The following is an 8103-nucleotide window of genomic DNA, read 5'->3' as shown; positions in this document are numbered from 1 at the left end:
CACACCACCATCATCTCCATCACTTTTCCCATCTTCAACCAAAACTCTGTCCCCAGTAAACAACAACTCTGCATTCCACCCTCTTTTCCCCCACCCGAGCACCACTGGTACCTTTACTTTTCTTCCATTTGTGACTCCGATGGGGCTAGGGACCTCTTGTGAATGGAATCTCACAGTAGTTGTCTTCTTTTCACTGGTTTTTGCACTGAACATGTCAAGTTCCATCTATGTTATAGCTTCTATCACAATATTCTTCCTGTGATTTAAATTGAATCTAATGGTTAATAACATCATGTGGGATATGCTACTTGTAAAGCTAACTGGATCCTGCTCTGATGTCATCTGAATCAGGCCACTGGGGCCTACTGGGAGGGACTCTGGTGCCAGCCAATGTCAGATGCTTCCTGTGACTGGCCCTGGGCAACCTCTTTTGAGCTACAAAGCAATTCACAGTGTGTGGCTACCTCTGCCAGGCCTGAATGAGCACAAGAAGGTCCAAACCAAGTCTGGCTTTTCTTAGCACTGGGCTTAGGGGCCGTTCAACAAAGCTCCCAAGGCACCCCAAGATCTGTCTCCACCTGCTGGCTGCCTGTTAGGCTGTCACTGAAAGAGCCTCTGCAGGTACTCAGATTGCATGAGGCAGGTTCTCAGTGAGTACTCAAGTAATTCAACTGTAAGAGTGGAATTTAAAAGTCACTACAGATTGCTTCCCAGGAGTTAAGATGTCTGGGATCCATAGTCTGAGATCAGCCATGTGAGCTTAAGGGCTTTGCAGAGTGTCAGTGAGTTCTCCGAAGCCAGGAAGCTGCTTGTCATGGTGGGCAATTCTTGGGTCCCCTGGAATGTGGTTGGGGAAGGAGAACATGGCAGGGTCATGCAGCTGTGATCCTATTACTGTGTCATGAAAAGTATGGTCTCTACATGCGTGGCTGATACTAGCAGATGCTTCCCTCCATTTCCTTCCTAAGGAAACTGCAGTTCTGTTCAGATGGCCACCCAGATGCATGTTCCCTAGCTTCCTGGCCAACACTGTGTCAGCCCTCTGTCCTCAAGACTGGGTGGGCCAGGCTGGCAGGAGTGCAGGGAAGAGCAGGCAAAAGTCACTTGTCCCTTGGGAGGGTTGAAAATGCTATTAGAACCATTAAGGCTTAAAAATATGTTTTCTCTGTGTCTGCTCCCACACCTGAACTAAGCAACCAAAGTGATGCTTAACTTGCTCTCAAGGAAGCACAGTTCTGCCTTGCCCCAGTGCCAGCTGTGGTCAGAACACTGACAGAGGCGACTGGAGGAAGAAGACAGGGCATTCCTCTCCCAGCAGTGTAACACCGTCACAGACATGATTCTGTCTGCACAGCTGACTACTGCTGGAGCCCTTCAGACTTTTAGACATGATCTGATTTATATTTTTTAAAGATCACTTTCTGATTTTTCATTATATGTTTATTATTTTTAAATTTCATTTTTAATAATTAATTTTTTTCCGATTAGAATTGGCACTCAATATTTCAAGTTTACAACATACAATATATAGAACTTTCAAAGTGACCCCCTGGAATAGTCTAGTATGGGGTTTCTTTTAAAAGGGTATTAATCCTATTCACGAGAGCTCCACCCTCATGATCCTATCACCCTCAAAGGCCCCCACCTTTCCCCGAAACCTATTTGGTTCAGTGGATAGAGCATCGGCCTTCAAACTAAAGTATCCTGGGTTCGATTCCAGTCAAGGACATGTATCTTGGTTGCGGGCACATGCACAGGAAGGGGTGTGCAGAAGGCAGCTGATGGATAATTTTTTCTCATCCATGTTTCTAACTCTCTATCTCTCTCCCTTCCTCTCTCTGTAAAAAATCAATAAAATATTTATTTTTTTTAAAAAAGGCCCCCACCTATTTTTAATTGAATTTATTGCGCCGACATTAGTTAATAAAATTATATAGGTTTCAGGTATACATTTATGTAATGCATTATCTGTATACTAGAGCCCTGTTGCAAAAAATTCATGCATTGGGGCAGTGCCCCTCAGCCCAGCCTGCACACTCTCCAATCTGGGATCCCTCAAGGGATGTCCCACTGGGATCAGACCTAAACAGGCAGTCGGATATCCCTCTCACAATCCAGGACTGCTGGCTCCCAACTGCTCAACTGCCATCCTTCCTGATTGCCCCTAACCACTACTGCCTGCCAGCCTGATCACTCCCTAACCATTCCCAGGCCATCCTGATTGATGTCTAACTGCTCCCTGCCAGCCTGTTTGCCCCCAACTTCCCTCCTCTGCTGGCCGGGTCACTCCTAACTGCCCTCCCCTGGGGACCTGGTCCCTCTCAACTTCCCTCCCTTGCAGGCCTGGTCCCGCCCAACTGCCCTCCCCAGTTGGTCATCTTGTGGTGGCCATCTTGTGTCCATATGGGGGCAGGATCTTTGACCACATGGGGGTAGCCATCTTGTGTGTTGGAGTGATGGTCAATCTGCATATTACTCTTTTATTAGATAGGATAGAGGCCTGGTGCATGGGTGGAGACCAGCTGGTTTGCACTGAAGGATGTCCCAGATCAGGGTGGGAATTCCCTTAGGGTGTGGGGTAGCCTGGGAGATGGGCCTATGGTGGTTTGCAGGCCGGCCATGCTCCCTGGTGACCCATGTAGAGGCCCTGATATCTGGAATTTATTTATCTTCTACAATTGAAACTTTGTAGCCTGAAATGAAGGCCTGAGCCAGCCATGGCGGCAGAAGCTTGGCTCCTTCATCACCCTAGCCTCCTGCTCTTTCAGCTCCATGGCTGCTGCCATTTCTGTTGGAATTTATTTACCTTCTATAATTGAAACTTTGTACCCTTGAGTGGAGGCCTGGGCCCACTGGGAGTGTGTGGAAAGCTTGGCTTCCTCCATTGCCAGGGAAACCCAAGCCTCCCTCCTGTTCTCTGTGGCTGCATCCATCTTGGTTAGGGTCAATTTGCATACTCTCTCTCATTGGCTGATGGGGGTGGCTGGTCGGTATTGCAGATTGGTGGTTAATTGCATATCACTCCTTTATTAGGTAGGACTATATTGTGTGTTCACCACCCCAAGGCAAGTCTCCTTCCATCACAATCTGTCCCCCTTTGCCATCTCCTACTTTCCCCCACCCCCATCCCCTGTAGAGATCACTTTATGATCTGACATTTGAAATGACATTTGAGATGTGCCTTGAGAGCACAGATGGGATTTAGATAGTTGAAGAGGGTGAGAATGTGCTTCAGGTACAGAGAGTGAGCACGTGGCCTGGAGTCAGGAGAGATGAAGACCGGAAAGACCAGAGCACATGCCCCTCAGATGCCTGTTAGTGAGGGGACCTGAGAGGGAAACAGAAGACCCTCCATGGAGGGGGCAAGGCTGAGGAGAAAAGAAACCAACCATAGAGTGGTCAGAAAAAGGGAGATAATGGGCCCTCAATCGGACGGCAGAAAGAACAGGGGACCATCGGAAGGGGCAGGGCTGGGGGAACAGGGAACCTTCTTGGTGGGGAAGGGGACCCTCCTTGGAGGGGGAAGTGTCCCATGTCATCCCTATCTCCTCTCCTATCCTCCCTGCTCTGACCCCTCCATGGAGGGTCCCTGTCCCCTTGCCCTGTACCCTCCATGGAGGGTCCCTCCCTCCTGTCCTATATCTTCAATGTAAGGTCTGCTATCCCCCTGCCTTATACCCTCCATGGAGGGTCCTCTGTCCCCCCTGCCCTGCACCCTCAATGGAGGGTCTTCTGTTTCCCTTCCCTGTCCCTCACTCACCTCTCAGAGGTGTGTGCTCAGGTCTCCAGTGTTCATCTCTCCTGCCTTCAGGCCATGTTCCCACTCTCTGTACCTGAAGCACATCTCACCCTCTTCATCTGTATGGATTCTACTCACTCAAATATAATTTTAAATGCCAAAAATCACAGAATGACCTTTATCACAGAATGACTTTTAAAAAATATACATCTGATCATGTCATTCCCCACACAAGGGCCCTTTACTCACCCGTCCTCTCCTGCACCCAGCCAGCCTGGTTCTCCCTGTCCCGGGGGCACTTGCTGCCCCTTTGGTGGTGGCTTCCCCTTTCTCCATGTGGCCAGCTCTGACTCAACAGCCAAGTCTGAGTTTAAATATGACAAGTTCTTGGGGAGCTCTTCCTGAGCCTGCAGGGGAGTCACAGTGCAGTGGCCCCAGCCCAGCCTGGTGGGGTGTCATGTGGCAACAGGTCACAGAACTAAGACAGGTCACAATGGTAAGGCAGGTTACAGAGGTAACCTGGCAACTGTCCTGGGTTAGGCAGGTGGTGAAGTTAACCAGGTGTTTCTTTGTTTTTAAATCAGTGATTGGACATTTATTGAGCACCAAATCCCAGACCCTGTACTGAACGTGCAGAAGTTGTGGCCCCACTCTGAGGTCCTGGCTCTCAGTGACCAGGTGTTCTTGAAAGTGGGAAGTGGGCAGGAGGGTGGGTCAGGGATGCCATCGGAGGGACTCAACACGTATTGCTGGCTTTGAGGCTAGAGAAAGGGATCACAGACCAAGGTTTTCTGGAGGCCCCTGGCAGCTGGCAGTGGCTTAGGCAGAGACATGGAACAGAATGGTCCAATGCGAGCAGATTCTGTCAGCACCCATGAGCAGGGGCCAGGCTGGGTCTCCCAGACCCTCTCAGCACCTGAAAGGTAACCTGTGAAGGCCTGCCCCCAAGGCATAGGTCCAGGGAAGGCCACAGGAGGAGCACATGTGTTCAATGAGTTTGGGACTGAAGGGCTCCTTTCTGATTTCATAGAATGTTATCTATATACTAGAGGCCTGGTGCACAAAATTCATGCATAGGAGGGGGTGTCCCTCAGCTCAGCCTGCACCCTCTCCAATCTGGGATCCTTTGAGGGATGTCCGACTACCTGGGATCAGGTCTAAACAGGCAGTCGGACATCCCTCTCACAATCCAGGACTGCTGGCTCCCAACTACTCACCTGCCTGCCTTCTTGATTGCCCCTAACCTCTTCTGCCTGGCAGCCTGATTACCCCTTAACCACTCCCCTACCAGCCTGAATTGATGTCTAATTGCTCCCCTGCCAGCCTGTTTGCCCCCAACTTCCCTCCTCTTCCTTCCGGCCTGATCACCCCTAATTGTTCTCCCCTGCAGGATTAATCACCTCCAACTGCCCTCCCTTGCAGACCTGGTGCCTCCCAAATGCCCTTCCCTGCTGGCCATATGTAGTGGCCATCTTGTGTCTACCAGGTGGCAGGATCTTTGACCACATCGGGGCGGCCATCTTGTGTGTTGGAGTGATGGTCAATCTGCATAGTACTCTTCTATTAGATAGTATAGAGCACATATGTCAAACACAAGGCCCGCGGGCCAAATCCGTCCCGCCAGGCCTTGCAATGTGGCCCGCACCGCGCTGTCATCACTGCACTCCGCTGCGTTTCCATCACAATAACAGTTTATGACTGTTCAGTAAACCATTCGGCCCGCGATTTAGGCTGGATTTTAGATTTTGGCCCCTTCTCTGATTGAGTTCGACACCCCTAGTATAGAGGCCTGGGGCATGGGTGGGAGCCAGCTGGTTTTCCCTGAAGGGTGTCCTGGATCAGCATGGGGGTTCCCTTGGGATGTGGGGTGGCCTGGGTGAGGGGCCTGTGGTGGTTTGCAGACCAGCCACACCCCCCAGCAACCCAAGTGGAGGCCCTGGTATCTGGGATTTATTTACTTTCTACAATTGAAACTTTGTACCCTGGAGTGGAGCCAAGCCTCCTGCTTGCTCCCTGGCTGCTGCCATTTCTGTTGGGGTTTATTCTATAATTCAAACTTTGTATCCTTGAGTAGAGGCCTAGGCCAGCCAGAGCAGGTGGAAAGTTTGGCTTCTTCCATTACCAGGGGAAACCCTAGCCTCTCAACTGCTCTCTGTGGCTGCATCCATCTTGGTTGGGGTGAATTTGTATGCTGGGCATGGTTGGTGGATGTGGCTGATGGACGTGGCTTGAGCAGAGTGATGGTTAATTTGTATATTACTTTTTTTATTAGATAGGATGATTGTATGCTCATTCATGAAGGTTTAAGAAGGGATTTGGCAAACTTTTTAAATTGGACATTTAAAAAATATAAGCAAATATTCTTCAATCTGCTTTCTTTAAATATTTTGAGTACCCATCAAAAGGGCAATTTTTTTTCTTTAATAGTATTTGGGATTATATAACATAGACATGTGATATGGAAATAAATCCCTTCTTTACTTAGTTCATTGCTTTACTTTGCAGTTGATACACAATGTGAATCTCAACTCTGTGGGCACTAATGTGTTGGTGTAATACTCTGGGTACAGAACTGAAATAGTTATTTTTCACTGAAATTGATAGGAGAATGACCAAACCAGCTTAGGATGGGGCAGTGGCAAGGATGGGCATGCTTTGCTAGGGATGCCATATGGACAGTTGATTACCCAGAGCCCAGTAGGATTCACAGGCATCCAAGTCTCAGGACTGAGAATGAAGATGCTTTGGTATAACATGGATGGCTCCACTCAATAGACTCTAAGCTTTGTGAGACCAGAGGTGTGTCTGTCCTGTTCATCATGGCAACCCAATCATGGTAGATATTGCTTCACATAGATCAAACACTCAATACATGTTTATTGAATTAAGCAATAGTTATCAATGATGTCTTCTTCAAGTCTGTCCAAGAGAAAATATTTGGTCTATTTCTACAACTTGGAGAAAGTAATATGTAGTCATTGTTATTTCTTAATTTTTTATTGTGGTTATGCTAACCAGGATAAATAGCTATACCAGTATCTGATGAGAATAAAGCATTCTCGAAGCATTTCTAAAGATGGTGCTAATCCTATTTCTTCCCACAATATACTTCTGACACCAAATATGAAGATATTTTTCTCCCCACACCAATCAATTCCCCAACTCTCTGGATACCAACTGAGTGTTCTAATTTCAGTTCAATTTTGACATTAACTACCCAGAATTCAAATACCACAGGATAAGGGTTCAGTACACAAGTCTTCCCCTACTTAAAATGCTCAGGTCTCTCATTCTCCTGAACAACCACCTATAAATCAGGGTTTCTGTGACCCTCACCTCCATAATTTTATACATCAGCTCATAGAACACAGGAAAACAATTTAGTTATCTTTATTGTTTTTTTTTTATGAAGAATAAAAAACATGAAAATCCAAATGGAAGAGATTCATAAGAAAGATATGGAATAGATGAAGAGCTTTCATACTCTCTACAGTTGCATCACTCTCACTTACAAATTCTAGGGGAGGGGAAAATTAGGGCAGTAAGGAAGGGAGAAATTTCCAAATCTTACATTATAACCATTAGTTCTTGCATCTTATTCTCCTCACTACATTTGTAAGAATAGCCTCTTAGGGTACAGAAGGGCAAAGATTTTGCTTCTCTGTCCACTGTCAGCATTGAGCACAATACTGACCAACAGTAGATGCTGAATGAGTATTTACTGATGCAGTTGAGTATCTGTGCTCTCTTCTATTAGAAGTAAGCAGGGGCAATAAAAAATGAGTATGGAAGTGCAAACCCCTTCCCAATTTCCATTATTTAGGGGCTAATTAACATGTTTTTCTTGATGCCATTTAATTCTGATGCCTAACTCATTTCACTGTTCATTAGCACCTCCAACACACCAGAGGGTAGGCAGGAGTTAATAAAGTGATTATAAGGGATAATATGCAAATTAGCTATGTTGGTTTCCTAGGCAGGTAGTTTGCAATTCTTGATTAATAGGAGGCTTTAGGATTACCTTGAAAATTTCACTGTTATGTAAGGCCTTATTGGTGAACATATGCAATCAAATATAGAGGCATGGTCTACAAGTCTTTGGAATAAAAATCAGCATTCACTGGCGAATGAGCCATCTGAGTTGTGATTGGTGAAAATAAATAAGAGAAAATAGATTCAGAAGAGCTTTGCAGGCTGAAAGGCTTGAAGAAAAATTTGTAATCTGATAGGCAAGCAGTTTAATAAAGCAGAAGTGGAGTTATGTGTATGTGCTATATGACACTACAGTAGAATAGTAGAATCCCAGTGTCACCATTCTGTACAGTTGCAGTCTGTTAAATGTGCAAATAGGAGGATATTTTTGA

At 46.7% G+C, this 8103-nt stretch overlaps 1 non-coding gene across 1 annotated transcript; it reads right to left on the bottom strand.

The window, feature by feature from the left end:
- Positions 1–1166: 1166 nt before the first annotated feature.
- Positions 1167–1369, bottom strand: LOC118725072. The gene has a single exon (XR_004989820.1). It is a non-coding gene; the product is annotated as a small nucleolar RNA SNORA74 (small nucleolar RNA).
- Between the last annotated feature and the right edge of the window lie 6734 nt (positions 1370–8103).

Source organism: Pipistrellus kuhlii, unplaced genomic scaffold, assembly GCF_014108245.1.
Source record: "Pipistrellus kuhlii isolate mPipKuh1 unplaced genomic scaffold, mPipKuh1.p scaffold_m20_p_2, whole genome shotgun sequence".
NCBI lineage: Eukaryota > Metazoa > Chordata > Mammalia > Chiroptera > Vespertilionidae > Pipistrellus > Pipistrellus kuhlii.
This window is presented reverse-complemented; position numbering and strand designations above follow the sequence as displayed.